The sequence below is a fragment of the Pelodiscus sinensis genome, chromosome 6, assembly GCF_052426305.1.
Source record: "Pelodiscus sinensis isolate ZL-2025 chromosome 6, ASM5242630v1, whole genome shotgun sequence".
NCBI classification, from domain to species: domain Eukaryota; kingdom Metazoa; phylum Chordata; order Testudines; family Trionychidae; genus Pelodiscus; species Pelodiscus sinensis.
Window position 1 is genome coordinate 44,061,066 of NC_143057.1, and position 15,686 is coordinate 44,076,751.

At 41.5% G+C, this 15,686-nt stretch overlaps 1 protein-coding gene across 6 annotated transcripts in view; it reads right to left on the minus strand.

The window, feature by feature from the left end:
• FANCC (FA complementation group C) overlaps nucleotides 1-13,666 on the minus strand; it is a 168,248-nt gene extending 154,582 nt beyond the window's left edge. For 2 of the 6 annotated variants that reach the window (XM_075931816.2, XM_075931806.2), the window contains exon 1: nucleotides 13,509-13,666. The gene's annotated coding sequence lies outside the window, so the exon portion shown is untranslated. Of the gene's footprint in view, nucleotides 1-13,349; nucleotides 13,489-13,508 lie in introns of those variants that run through there. The other 4 variants (XM_075931810.2, XM_075931809.2, XM_075931811.2 and 1 more) reach the window with 4 other exon arrangements.
• Nucleotides 13,667-15,686: the final 2,020 nt, after the last annotated feature.

Consider the following 15,686-nt stretch of genomic DNA (forward strand, 5'->3'; position numbering starts at 1 on the left):
GAGGTAAATTAGTGCTAAATAACAGCACAGAACACTGAGAGACCACTTACAGACCAGTGACTGTAAACAAACTTTATGGGATGGTGGGAAACTTGATCACACTCATGATAAATGGACATCCACCTAACTAAAAACATGGATGTTGCTGGACCAGAGACTGCTGGACTAGAGAGGCTCAACCTGTACACTGAAAATTCCTCTTGGATAATTTGTTCTCTCCCTCACCCTACACATACAACAGGTTTGTTCTCCAGTTTATTTTCAGAGTCAGTAGACTTTTTTAATTTAAAAGATTTGCTGTTATAGGCTAGCACTCCACTTCTGCTCTGACAGCCACACTCAAAACCCAATCCTGCCTTTCCATTTGACACTGATTCAGAATTTAGAAAACCGATATGTTATCATTTAGTATGATTCACCTTAAATTACTCTCTCCCCCATATGGAAGGGAAAATAAATCCTTGATCCTCCTGCCTCAGAACCTCCCAGTAGAATTCCTGTTGTTCTTCACTTCCAGGCAGCGAGGAGCCCTGTGGAGCTTAGGCATGGGGTATTTGTTACATCCTTCAGAGACTGTGGGCAGCATTTCTAACAAGGAATGGATTAGCTTTATTCTGTTGAGTGAGCTATCTGGATTAGTGTCTGAAATGTAACATTTTAGTCAATAACTTTTGTTACCAGATTCTCAGGCACAGCTCCACATGTATACCAGAACGTTCCACTTTAAGCGCTAACAGACTTACTGCTAGAATACATCTGTTACGTACCACATCCAAAACATACAGGTACAAACTACAACATGAAAATCTGAATCCATGACTGGAAAAGTACATTAACATAAAATTAACTTGTCTTGAGAACTAAAGAGCATCAAAATCTCCAAGAACATATCAAACTAGTTTTCTTAAATGGATTCTTGCCTTAACTATGTTTTCCCTTAGGCCTAAACATAAAAACGAAAACAAAACAAAAAACAGAACAAAAACTTACAAAACTCTGTATAAAGATTATTCATCAAGTATAAATCAATATACTTGGGAAACCTATACACTGACATGGTATCATCTGAACAACACGGACTGTTGAATTTATATGCCTCCCAGCAGTTCAAAATGATATAGACCCTGTAGTATTAAAGGATGACATAAATTGTTTACCTGATCAGCTAGAATAGGCATGTAGTATCTACCAAAGATTTCTAGCAGAGTAATTTCTATGAAGGAACTTTTATAGATCCCACTATCTTCAGATCTGTCTTTCACTGGCTGCTGAGAGTGTCACTTCTCACCAAAACATTACTGAAAATGAGCTAAGATACCATACAGCAGCAAATGCAAACAGTTATTTTTTAAAGAGCAGTTTCCTTTAAAAAGTTGAGGCTTTTTTAATAAATAGGAGAATTTCTAAGATACTATTTAAGTACATTATTTCATATTATAGCATCAGAGTGTTACAAATAAATTAGGTGGAATCACATAGTCAAAAATCCAACAAAAACTTTAATTCAGCATCTCCCAGTGCCTGCTTCTCCTGCAATGGTGATAAGTAACACTAAACTTGATTCACTTTCTTTTACTCCAGCTTCTCTCAAACACCTGCTCATTGGGAGAAAGAAACCAATTACATTATCTATATTACAGTAGCAGCCAGAGACCCCAAATAGGATCATAAGTCCCCATTATTCTAGCTGAATATATAAAGACAGCCCCTGTTCCAAAGAACAGCATATCTTCAAAGTCTGAAAAATGGTAATTCTTATTTGTTTTGTTACCACTCTGATAGGTATTAAAAGAATGCTAAGCATCGCAGTATGATGTTTCATGTTATAAAACCATTTTATAATGGCACAATATTACATTATTGGCCCTTTGTACCATCCAGCTGAGAATGATTTAACAGCCATAATAATCACATTAATTTAAAACAGTGAGAGACTATATGATCCTGAAAATCACAAAGAGACAATGATTTTAATAACAGGCCACAAATTTAATGTCTTACAGCTGACAAATATGTTTTAACTATCTCCAGAACAAAAAATATGATTAGCACAAAATACAGAGTCTACTCATTATATTATGCTCCAACACTTCAGTTAGTCTATAAGGTGCCACAGGACTCCTCGCCACTTTTGCAGATTCAGACTAACACGGCTACCCCTCTGATACTCATTATATTGTTTCTCTATATCAAATATCCCATATCTCCTTGACTGCTTTATATTTTTCTTGCAAATATATTTTTCTTCTCATTCTGACAGTCTTTCTTTCAGGTTCTTAGGTTAGGATAATATATCATTAGTTAAGAGTAATATCTGAGGGAGTCTTAATTCAGTGCTTAAAATATTTATTGTTTGTATTATGGTAGAACTTATTTAGAATCACATATTTCAAGGCATGTGATCATCTAGACTTCTGTATAACACCGGAAACAAAACTTTCACAAAATAATTACAAGAGGAATCTTGATTTAAAAATTGATGGTGACTGAGAACCACCCACTGTAAGTTGTTCCAATGGTTAATTAACCCCATCAAAAATGCATGCCTTTTTTTCAAGTCTGCATTTTTCAAGCTTCAACAACTGAATCATGTAATATTTTTCTTTTCCAGATTAAAAAGTATAAATGCTCCCCACTTAGATATTATAGACTATAATAAAAGTTACCTCCTTATCTTTCTCTTTGTTAAAAAGTTGAGCAATTTGAGTGTATCCTTTACTCATTTTCATGGCTTTTCACTGAACCGTCTCCAATTTATCAATGTTCTCCTTGAATTGTGGGCACCAGAATGGGACACTCAGTTTTCCATCAGCAGTTGTCATCAGTTGTTTCACCAAATAGAGAAGTAAAATTAACTCTCTATTCTTACTTGGGATTCTAGTTATGTATCTCTTGTGATGTTGTTAGCTCTTTTGATCACTGTACTGCTCTGTATTGCTCATGTTCAGTTGATTAGTCATCATGATTCCAAAAGCTTTTTCAGAGTCACTGCTTCCCAGGACAAGGTCCCCCAACATTTGAATATGGCCTGCATTTACCTATATTAAAACATATATTTTTGCTTGTACCCAACTTACCAATCAACTCAAAAATGCTCTGTGGCAGTGATTAGTCTTCTTTATTAATTACCATTTCCTAAACTTGTGTCATCTGAAACTTCAGTGATAATTTTATGTTTCCTTCCAGATTATTGACAAAAAAATGTTGAATACCTTAGGGTCAAGAACTTACCACTAAAGAACTCCACTAGAAACACCCACTCCCCATTCAATGATGATTCCTTATTTACAATATCAGAGCTGTTTCCCACTCTGGCACTCAAGAGACCTAAATACCTTGCTTCTATAGGCTCTGCTTACAAAAACTCCCCTGGCTGTGGGAGATATGTACTTGATAGCGGCAGCCTTAAATAAAATCCTGAAAACCAGGAAGAAACACTTGAACTTCTTCCCATGGGGTACTCCAAGCTCTTTTGCCACAAGAGAGCTTGAAAAAAGAAAAAAACAACAACAAACTGTGTTTCTGATAGCTGACCTCTCAGGCTAGGCAGGCGCACGCACACACACATCCCTCCGGATACCTTTCAGGACACAAGAATCAAATCATCACCTTAAAAAGGGTGATTTCATTAACAAAACAAAAAGGTATACTTGATAAAGCATATTTAGTTGCTACTGTTAATGATACAGAGCAACTGAGGAGAGAGCAGATTAAAACACAGAGGAAAAAAATGGTATTTCTGGGCACAGCTTAGGTACAGTGAATGAGAGTAGGGAGGCACATGGATTTCACACAGAGACGTTTAACCAAACAGCAAAATAAAGAAAAATAACCTGATCACGACTAAATAAACATTTTCCCTCTACTCAGCAATCTATACTGATCCATATTTCAAAGCCTAGACTATCCCCATGCCCAATATTTCTTGTAGGCATGGTAATTCTGTTTGATTATTTCATCTTGCTTCCTCCAGCTCCTAACTTAAAACTCCCAAAGAGAGACAGCCAGGTATATATTTACATTTCAACACTGTATTCTATTGGTTCTTCTGGCTTCCTGCCAACACCTTTAGCTACCCAACTTTAATCCTTTACTCTCCAAGTGCTGGTCAGCATTCCTCCTATCCATCATAACTATATTTTGAGATCTGTGCCAGTTTTTAATTCATTTAATGTGTGCCATTATTAATATCGTTCTAGTTTTTTTTAATCAAAACTGTATGCGTTACCAACTCAAATGCCTTCTGGAAGTCTCAGTATATTACATCAACACTATTACCTATATCAACCAATCTTGTAATCTCATCAAAAATATAAATTTAGTTTGACAGACTATATTTTCCTATTTTCCATGGTGATTGGCATTAATTTTATAATCCTCCTTTAATTCATTACTGAGTCCTGGATCAGTCACTCCATTATTTTGCTTAGGATTCATGTCAGACTGACATGCAACACATACCCAGGTCATCCTGTTTACCTTTTCAAAATATGGCAAAACATTAGCTTTCTTTCAACTTTCTGGAAATGCCCTGTGCTCTAAGACTTATTCAAAATCAATATTAATAGTCCAGTGAGAGCATCAGACAACCCTTTTAAAACACCTGGATGCAAGTAAAAAATGTCTAACATTAGTGGCTGCTGTTTAACATCCTTATATTAATGGAATGGAAAGAGAATTATCATATGATTGTTCCTAACATACTTTAAAAATTCCTTTTGGTCCTTAATTTTGCTGCCCATAAATTTTTCTGTGTATTCCTTTGATTTTTTTTTATCAATTTTTTTAACATTTCCTTGCTTTTGACATATTCGTTACTATCAGTTTTCCCTTTCTTTCATTTTCTTCTTTGAAAGTGACTTTTTGGGCAGCTCATAAAGTGTTTTTAAACAATTCCCCATTATGAGTCATATTTTTCCAGTTATATTTTTCCTTCCAGCTGATCTGATTCATAACTGTATTCAGCTTTGTGAAATTGGCCCTTTTAAAGCAACAACTATGTATATATAGGGGATGTTAACTAATGTGTATTTGTGTAAACATGTAACCGCTGGATTTTTTAGCAGTTACGCATTTAAATGTGGGGGGTGCAGCTCTCTGTGAGCACAAGCTCCCAACTTCTTCCTGCTAGAGCCTCTGATAAAGAGGTAGCAGCACAGAAACAGGTGGTTCTACAGGAGCCAATATGCATGGGGAGCCAGCTTGAAAGCCATCTTCCAGTGCGTGCCATCTTTCGCCTGCCCTGCCCCATCGCCTCCAGCAGCAAAGCCTCCTTCTCGGCTGTGGGGTTGAAGCCAGCAGCCTTTGCCCTCTTAACTTCACAATCGGGGAGGCAGCTTCACTGCAGCAAAGAAGTCTTCTCCCCAGGAGCAAAGCAGGCAACCCTTGGCTGCCCAGCTGCTGTGAAGGCCACTTTTCTGAGTGTAACCAACACCGTTAACTGAAAGGCTCTGTGTGTGTGTGTGTGTGTGTGTGGTTAAATGGCTAGTCATTTACATTCAGACACCCCTACCTTTCACTGTGACCTCCCACCTGCCAGAGCCTATTCTTGCTACTAGAATCTTCCAATGCAGCAGGAAAAGGTATGGAAATGCAGAGATATGCATAGGATATATACCATAAGATTTTGATATGTCTGTACTCATTTAAGCAGTGACACACTTAAATGACTTTATGCAGTTATTTATATTATATTATGCTAAGTGTATAGGATCTGTATTCTACACACCACAATAAGTGACCTACCATCTGAGGCTTAAGCAAATGAGTATTTCTTCAGGTTATTTAAGGAATAAATTAGGAATGTAAGGAATGAAGGCTGTGGGAGGCAGCAGCACAGAAAGGGAGGTAGGCAGCTCCACAGGAACCAGAATGTGTGAGGAGTTGGCTCCCCATATGTACCAGCTCCCATTTCCCACACACACATGCTGCTGTCTCTAATACAGAGGCAGTAGCCTGGGGGAGAGGGTTGTGCGTAACCAGGAAAGTTAACTGATGAGCCCAGGTTCATCAGTTAACTGTGTACATGAGTACACATTCACATCCCTACCCAGAATTAGTGTTTTGGTATCATAAGACTTCTGAATCGCTGACACATGCTTACCAACCCTGGTACCTTCCCTTGCAACAAACCCCGTTGCCAGCTTTGTCCACATATTCATTCTGCTGATACCATTATTGGACCTAACCAAGTGAGTTATAAGATCAAGAACACATATTCCTGCGCATCCAGAAATATAATCTATGCTATCATGTGCCGAAAGTGTCCGTCTGCTATGTACATTGGACAAACAGCTCAGACACTTCGCCAAAGGATTAATGCCCACAAAACAGATATCAGACAAGATCACAAAGAGAAAACAGTTTCTTGCCACTTTAACCAGAAAGGACACTCTCTAAATGACTTAGCCACCTGCATTCTGCTACAAAGACCTTTTACATCTGCACTTGAAAGGGAATCCTCTGAACTGTCATTCATGTTAAAATTCGACACTTGCCAACAAGGACTTAACAAGACTTTGAACTTTCTCACCCATTACCAAGACAGTTTCCCCAATTATCACCTGTAATACCATTAACTCACAAACATCCCACTCTCCCTACCTTTAATATCAGCAATTCACAGACACTTACCTTCCTTCCTCCCCCTTCCCACCCCCCCGCATCCCCCTTCTGTTCTGCAATGTGATTTGTCCTTTTCATATTTGTTCATTTTTTTTAATTGTATCCTTTGGTATATATGGTTGTGACTACTTTCTTCCACTATTTGATCTGAGGAAGTGGGTCTGGCCCACGAAAGCTCATCATCTAATAAACCATCTTGTTAGTCTTTAAAGTGCTACATTGTCCTGCATTTTGACACATGCTTGTGTTTGAGATCAGAATTCCTAACGCGCTATCATAAGTATTAGATTTTTGTTTCTCTATTATGGCAATGTTCATCTTCTCTTAACATTCTTCTAATACGAGATCTGGCATTCCTTCACAGCCCAGACCTGAGTGACTTCCTGTCTGTCTTGAATCCAAGATTCGCCAGGAATCATTATCATCATTCTAGGTTTGCTTCAGTTTTATATCTGTACAAAACAGACCAGTGGATACAAATTTTGTATCTAGAACCCTGCAAATCTGCAGCTATCAGCTTTATATCTGTGGGTATCCGCAACCGCAGCATATGGCAGGGCTCTTCCAATAATGAAAAACCTTTTTCATTCACCTGCAGTACTACATCATTAAAAATATAAAATGCAAATGATATTCTCTCTACATTAAACATTCCTCTGAAGACTAAGGGGGCAGCCATGTTAGTCTGTAACTTTAAAAGCAACGAGTAGTCTTATGGCACCTTAGAAACCAACACATACACTATAGATATAGATATAGACATAGTGTATCATGAGCTTTCATGGGCAAAACCCACTTCCTTCTTTTTCTGTTTTAAATTGTGAGGGTCCCCCCCTTTTCTCTCCACTCTGCTCATATGAGGGAGACTCAAGGTGAAGGGGGAAGTACCTGTCAATTGTTGTGTCAGTGCTAATGAGTGGGCTGGAAGTGTCCCATACTTAGCTTTTGATGTCAACTGAGTGTTGAATGTAAGGAAAGCAGGATTTATCATGGGTCATCCAGTTCAGATCTTTGTTCAAGCCAGTAGAGACGGTGTCAAATTTGCATGTGAAGGCTAATTCCACACTCTCTGTAGTTGGCTTTTGAAATTCCTTTGTAGAAGAATGGCTACTTTTAAATCCATTAATGAGTGCCCAAGTAGGTTAAAATGTTCCCCTACAGGTTTCTGTGTATTACCATTTCTCATATCTGACTTGTGTCTGTTTATCCATTGTTGTAGAGACTGTCTAGGGGCTTGAGGATGTGAGGGGCTCAGGGTTGGGGGAGGGTGCTAGAAACAGGGTAAGGGGTTGTGGGCTCATCATGGGGGCAGAAGTCAGAGCGGCAGGGGGGAGGAGTCAAGGAAGGGGGTTGGGCATGTAGGGACTCAGGGCAGGGGGTAAGGTGCAGGAGTCAGGGTGGGGGACTGGGAGATGTGGGGAATGCAGGAGTCAGGGTAGGGAGCTGGGAAAGGCTCCCTGCAGCTGTGGGGCCAACACTGGCTGGCTACCTTCCAGTGGCTCTCTGGTGCCCACGACAGTGGGGGCAGCACTGCATAACCAGCGTCAGCTGCACTGCCCAACAATTGTCCCTTCCCCTCCTCCACCTCCCCCCGCTGTACAACACTGGGCCTGAGAGTGGAAGGAGTGGATTGGGCCACAGCTATGGGTCATGGGAACCAACATGAAGGTGAGTCTTACAGATGTGCCTGCCAACCTGTGATAATGCTGCAGTATAAATGTGCCTGCTAGCAGACCCCTCCTTTAGTGCTTTATGAGAAACAATTGCATTTCAGGCATATCCCATTTTCCAGGCACAACCAAACCCTTACTCTGCTTTAAGTTACTATAAGAAGTGGTCCTAGCTCTTACCATTTAGGAGGCGTTCTTTAGCAGACTCACAAATGGAGGGACGCACACAGACGCACAAACTCTCTCAACTATATAGTAGATTCTGTAATGTGATTACAGGTGTGAAAGTTGGCAATTAATATGTCTTTAATGAGAACCAAACAGGCAAAAAGTTCTTGTATTTCTTTAAATCAAAAGCAGATTAGTCAAATTTTGAGGTAAAAAGATGGGAGAGCGATGTGGAGGATTTTCTACCAGGTTAAACCACACATCAATTTTCAGGAATTTTTATTCCAAAATCAGGAGAGAATGAAATTTTGGATTTTAATTACATATTATCACTGTCTTTATTATAGCAACATTAAAATTAATGACTGTCACACTTATGCCAACACATATAATGCCGAGGTTTTATTGTGAAAAATAGGTCTGGAAATACCCTCTTCAGTAAAATGTAAACTGTTTAATTTGAGATTTTATTCGATTTATTACAGCTGTTCTACTATTTATAAAATATAATCAGGTCTTTACAGTCTGGCATTCTTTAACACTTTTTTAAATCAGATTGGTACAAAACAGGCTGTACTGATCAACAGGAATTTGATTCTATACAACTACAAGTTTTCTAAGATTAAAGGGTTTTATTTTGAACTAGTAACATACAACAAATGTAGCTAAGGGGAATTTGATGTATGTATAATCATTTTCAAGAGACTTGGACCACAAAACCAATTTAATGGATGATTCAGTATAAGAAAAAATGTTACTAGAGCTACAAATCAGAAACACCATCTTCTAAATAAGTACTCTGCCATAAACATAACAGCTCTATAATTGTACTGAAACACTAAAAGCACACTCCGAGAAAAGGAAAGATATTATGGAATAAGAGAAAATAGACAAGAGAATTATGGAAGAGATGAAATGTAAAGAAAAATAGTGAAAACAGATGTGCAACTCAGGGAATAGAAATCTTGATTTTCTTTTCCAAAAATCACAAGATATTATCACTAGGAATATCCCCATTGGAGGTAACATTAGGGGTTATATCCACTTTACAAATGAACCACTAGAGGGCAGGAATTTAGGAAGTCTATTTCTATCCAAAATATGACAGTGGTGAACAAATGTTGCCCCATGCATTACATAAAGATGGATGGGGAACAAGGAGACAGTGGGAAGGGGGAGAGGAGAGAACCAAAAAGACAGGATGACAGACAGGAACAGAAAAGAGAGAGTTTACAAGACAATGATTTTCATAAGCCTGTCACTAGCTTTAAAGAGTCCCCAGTTTATCCGAAATACAACTTGTCATCATAATGTCGTAAAAGTGTCATCCCACAGATATAGGAAAGTGGCAACCTTTACATAAAGAAAGCAAAATATGGGTTAAAAAGTACATAGAAAATTGATCCTATGTAAAACAATGTCTTAAACAGTGAGGTTTTTACCTTCAGAAAAATAATGTGGGCATTTCTGAGGAGGCTGGAACAATAGAGAAGGTCTGAATCATCACCAGTAGAGAGGTAATGATATTATATTTCCTTGCTACCTATTTTTCACATTTTCTGGAAGGTGGATTTTTGAAATCACATCTACATTTGTGAATAAAAACCTCACTATTGGCTGCTTCTCTTGAAACTTCTTTTTCCTCCTTTTGAATCCCTCCATTAATTCCATGTCTCTATATTTGATGCAATAAACTGCTTATATTCATTTGCAATACCCTTCAAAGTCAATCCTCACCCTGCCAATCAAATATCATTTGCTCTTGAGCTGCCATTTCACTTCCCCTCATCTCATGATGCTAGCCCACTTGTTTGTTTTATTTTTGCTTTCTTCCATGTTACCTCTCATGCTTGGGGAAGGATTTCTCATAAAAATCTGTAAAGCTACCTCATTATTCACTTTCAACCTCCCCCCCAAAAAAACTATCATTATGCTTGCAATATATTTCATTAGGGATGTTCAATAGCATGTAATTGAATAGTTATGTAACCACATCAAGCTTTAGCAGTTACACTATATTCAATAGTCCCTAGGGGTGGGCCAGCACCAGTATGCTCCCAGCCCCACTCCCAGGCAGTCCCCTGCCATCCTGAACTGCTGCCTTTCTATCAGAGGCAGCAGCACGGGGTAGCAGATGGGAGCTGGTCCATGAGGGGAGCCAGTATAAAAACCAGCTTCCTGAGCAAACCAGTTTCCACCTGCCACCCCATGGTGCTGCCTCTGATAAGTGTCAGCAGTCTCCATCTGCTAGGGGTCCAAGCTGCCTTCAGAAGAACCTCTGTCCAGAGCAGGCCTACTCTGCTTTGTGGGATGCCGGAGCAGATTCTGTCTGCAGAGTGCCCAGGCCCGCCACAGAGAGAGGGTGCTTCACAGCAGCTTCCCCTTTCTCCCTTCACTGATACAGGGGCAGCAAGGGGCGGGGGAAATGTGCATAGTCAACAAGATTAACTGATTAACCTATAAGCATAGACTTATCATGTAGTTGTCTACATGTTCATATCCCTATAGTTAATAAGAATTGGTCTGCTAGTTTGTTGTGATCACAGCTGATTATGATGCTAAATACTATATTGTTGTCTCCTTGTACTCCTCTGCCTGTTATCTTGCTTTAGTCTTTACAAACTCATTGGGGTAGGCATCATTTGTGGTTGTTCTGTATTAGGCACTGTACAAATAGTGGGGTTCTGATCCATGACTAGGGTTCCTAGACGCAACAGAATTATAGTGCACACATCTCAAAATGTCAGCTTACATACCGAGAAAGTTGGGTTCAGATTGTGCTAGCCTAGGCATAACAAAATTACAGGATATTTGTCCTCACCTCCATAAATCTTTTGAGTGGGTAGATGTATGCTAAGATTTTATGTTGTTGGCATAAGGCCTAAAGCCATTTGCTATAAACTGTAAAGTGAATTTATGATTCCCCCCTTGACACCTTAAATGGAGACTGGATGGTCAGGGCCATTACTAACAGATACAGACTTTCACTGCTGTATTGTGAATTCAGATCCAGTCTTTGTTGGTAATTGACCAAAACAGACAAGTTGTTTTCTGACTGTTGTGACCTATGTGAAATGAATATTTACATAGTCTCCTTACATTCCCTCGTATATACACATCAAAATTACAAAAGTCAACCCCATATTTGACAGTAATTGACCAACCTTGTTGGCTCTCTCAAAAAAAGTTCACTAACCAGGGCAAACTAACTTAATGTTCTCTCCGTTACAGAACAAGGATGCTACACGTCTGTTGTGTTTCAAGTAGAGATGTCAATGCATGGTCAACTACACAATTAACCCTGTCAACTACACACATTCCTCCCTCTGCATTAGAGGCAGCAAGTGGGAGAACGGGAGTCTGTGCACCTGAGGAGCTGTTTTTAAGCAGGCTCTCCACAAGCACCGCCCACTCTCCCACTCAGCATTGTTGCCTCTGATGCTTCTGCCTTTCAAGCAGACTTCCCGCAAGTGCCAGCTCCGCAGACCCACCTGCCCTCCTCCTTGTTGCCTCCTACAGAAGCAGTGAGGGTGGGCGGGCAGGAGCCGGGGGGAGCTGGCTTCAAAGCTGGGTCCCCCAGCACCAGCTCCACAGCCCCACCTCCTGCGCAGCTGCCTCTATCAGCCTCTGTCCGTGGGGAGCTCGGACACCTCCTCCAACAAACAGGCTGCTACTGCAGACGAGCCTCTGTCTGTGGGAAGCTCGGACACCCCACCCCGCAGACAGCCTCTGTCCATGGGGAGCTCAGCCCCCGCGGACAGGGGCTGCTGCCATCCCACACTGGTGCCCCTGTAGCAGAGGCAGCAGCATGGGGCAGAAAGCAAGAGCCAGTCTGTGTGGGGATCTGGTTTTTAAACTGGATCTCTTGGTGGACCGACTCCTGACTGCCACCCCGTACTGCTGTCTCTGATAAAGAGACAGAAATGCAGAGTAGCAGGGGGATACCCCAGGTGTGGGTCCAGGAATGCACTGGCTGCCAGTCCTGCCTTGGGTCCATCAAATGGTCATATAACCACTAAGATTTCATGCAGTTACACAACTGTTCAACTATGTGATATCTAACATCCCTGGTTTCAAGGTGAAATTAGGAAAGCTGTATGGCAAGCAATGTATATTAAGGAATGTGAATTTATGGTAAAGTACCATGAGAAGAGTCACAGTTTAAAATCTTTCCATACAAGTTATGCAAATCACTACAAACATAAAACAAAATACATTCCTGCTATTGCTACAGATTGATAGTAATAAGAATGAATTTCATCTAATAACATCCTCCCTACTTTAGACCAAGTGTTAGCATTTTTCGTTTAAATGACTTTTACAATTAGCTTTGCTCCAGTCAAGCAGAAGACACCCAAGAAACTTAAATTATTGTTAGAAAGTGAGCACCTCCTGACACCATTAGCCCTCCCCTGGCTCCACCTCCCTCCCCCCCCCCCCCCAAACACGCACAGGGTCACGTTTCCCAAGAGGTGTAGAGATGTGACTCATGAACTATTCGGGTGTCAGCAAGCTGACGTGCAACGATTTCTAAGGGCACCGTCTCCTCGGTAGCCTGGCTAGTTTCAAGGGAGGGCGCAGCGGTGCCAGGCTTGCCGCACTGGGCGCGCGGCCCGTGTGTTACAGAGACCCCGCCCCCGCTCGGGGCGCCATACCCCAGGGGAAACAGGACGGCCCCACACGCCCTCCCCAGCGCAAAGGGGCCAGCGGAGCCGCTGAAGCACAAGCCCCCAGGCTCCTCTCGCTCTCTGCGGGGGGGGCGGGCCGGTGCCGCGGGGGGGGGGGGCTCTGCTCCGGGTGCGAGCGCGGGCTGGGGGCTGCCCCCTCCCCGAACCAGGCAGCAGCAGCAGGGCCTCGCCGCGCCCCGAAGGGGCCCGCACCGCTCACCCTATGGCCCTCTGACCTCAACGGCCGGTACTGGGGAGGGAGGGGTGACTTCGGCCTCGTTCTCCCCGCCCGCGCGCGCGCTGTCGTGGCGACAGGGGGCTCCCAGCCCGACAATAGAAAACCCCAGGCCCTCCTCCAGCCCCGCCCCCCTCCTCTTACCCCGTGGCCGCCGGGCTCGTGCCGCCGGTTTGGAAATTTCGCGCGCCCTGTAACGCCACGCCCCCGTCTCCCCCGCGCGCCACTCGGCGGCTCCTCAGGCGCGTGCGCGCGGGCCGCTGCGGGCGGAGCTGCCTTGGGCTCTGAACCCCTGCAAAGGCAGCGGGACGGGGATGGGCGGCAGGTGGTGCCCGGAGGGTAGCGCTGGGGAGCGTAGGCGGGAAAGCAACAGGAGTGGCTGTTTTTAACAGAATATCCTTATGAGTTTAGAAAAACAGTTGAGGCACTAACAGATTCATTTGGGCATAAGCTTCTGTAGCCAAAAAAATCACTTCTTGAGATGCAGCTGCAGACTAAAGGTGCAGCTACACACTCCCATAGCTGAAACGAGCTATGCGACTTGAGCTACACACTTGCATTATTTTGAGTTAATTTCGAAATAGCTTATATTGAAATTTGGTACTGTCTACACAGCACCAAAATTCCAAATAGAGCACTATTCCAGAACTTCCCTTACTCCTCGTGGAACGAGGTTTATAGGGATGTTGGAAAAGTGAGCCTGGTATATTTCAAAATAAAAGGTTTGCTCAAAAGACACAGAATAGTTATTTTGGGATACTTCCAGTATCCTGAAATAGCTCCGCAGTGTAGACATAGCCTAACACCTCTACCCGCAAGACTGCTTTAAAATCACCTTACTGACACTGGCTAGTTTGGCCAGGCGCTCTAGGAGTGCTCTTGCTATAGTGGGCTGCAGTACTCCTTGAGAGAAACCGGCCGCCCCCTTCCTGCATACCATTGCCTTTAAAAAAAGGGAAGGTGTGAAAAGGGGAAAATAGCCTGACTCTCCCACCCATCACATTGGCGTGAGAACTGTGGGGCTTACCTGGTTGCATGAAACCAGCACAGTTTCGGCCCTACCCCTGGGACACAGTATGAAAGTACTGAAGGAATGAATGATCAGTTAGAAAAAAATGGTAAATATAAAATAGAATGACTATCCTGTATCTATGTGTATTAAAGGTGCCATCCTAGTGGATGGAGAAATCATACTTGATAGCATGATTTAATTTTATTAAATCATGGCCAGATTACACATTATAATGTTATAAATTAGTTATGTATGTCCTTTCAAGCGAATGCCAACAACATTTGTATATCATATCATAAATCCTCTATGCAGTTTGCCACTATTTTACAGAAGAAAACCACAAAAAAATAGTGTTTTAAAAATATTATTGGTACTCTTTTTCATATTCCTGTGCCTGTAACATCAGGTACTTTATACCTAGTCCAACTGTACAGCTCTCAAAGAAAAAAATATGACCAATAAATCTTAGAAGTTTCTAAACATTATTTAAAACAATACTTTTATCCATAAGAATGCCATGATTTTAAGGTCTGCTGTCTCAAAAGAGGATCTTTCAGGTCCAGGGGCAAGTAATGGAAACCTAGGAATCTTCCCTTTCAAGGGATTTAAAAGCCCTCATGTCCCTGCAAGTTTATGAGCTATACCAGAACTTCCTCTTTTCTTTTGTGAAAGACTAAATGCTTCCATCTTGGTCATTGGCCCCCATAAGTTGGTTGGGAAAATTCCCTAGCTGGGAGGAAAGAAGGAAACCAATCTCTTTGGCAGGTTTTGGGAAAAAATATCACAGCTGTTTGAAGCTGCTCAGAGGGTCGGAATGTTAGAATAAATAGTGAGAATTAAATTAAAGGGTCAAAGTTCAGGTAAGACGTTCACAGGTGCATGACAAATACAGTTTATTAATGCATATTGCCAACATATGTATGGTTTAATTCATAGACGTTACAAACACCAGCTAAATAAAACATGCAGTGTTCAGGAACCCAAGACACAAGATCTAAGCACCACCTTCTTCTTCTTCTTCCTTGCAATACCTTCAAATGCGGTCCACTCTATAACTCTTCTCCTTCCAAGTATCACAGCTGATTAATATCTGTACCTCTGACTCCTACGAAACATTCACTATTTTTCTGTGGTATGTGTGTTATTTCATATTTTCTGAATCACTTACAGTTTATTTCTGTATTTCCTATAAAATAAACCAAAAATCCCTCTCAACTGAGAGCAGTGAATTTTTATCTCTCTGCACAAGCTTCTCTTAATTTGTCTGAGTGTCTCTGAAATGAGTGAAATTCACAAGCAATCTGTTTCCC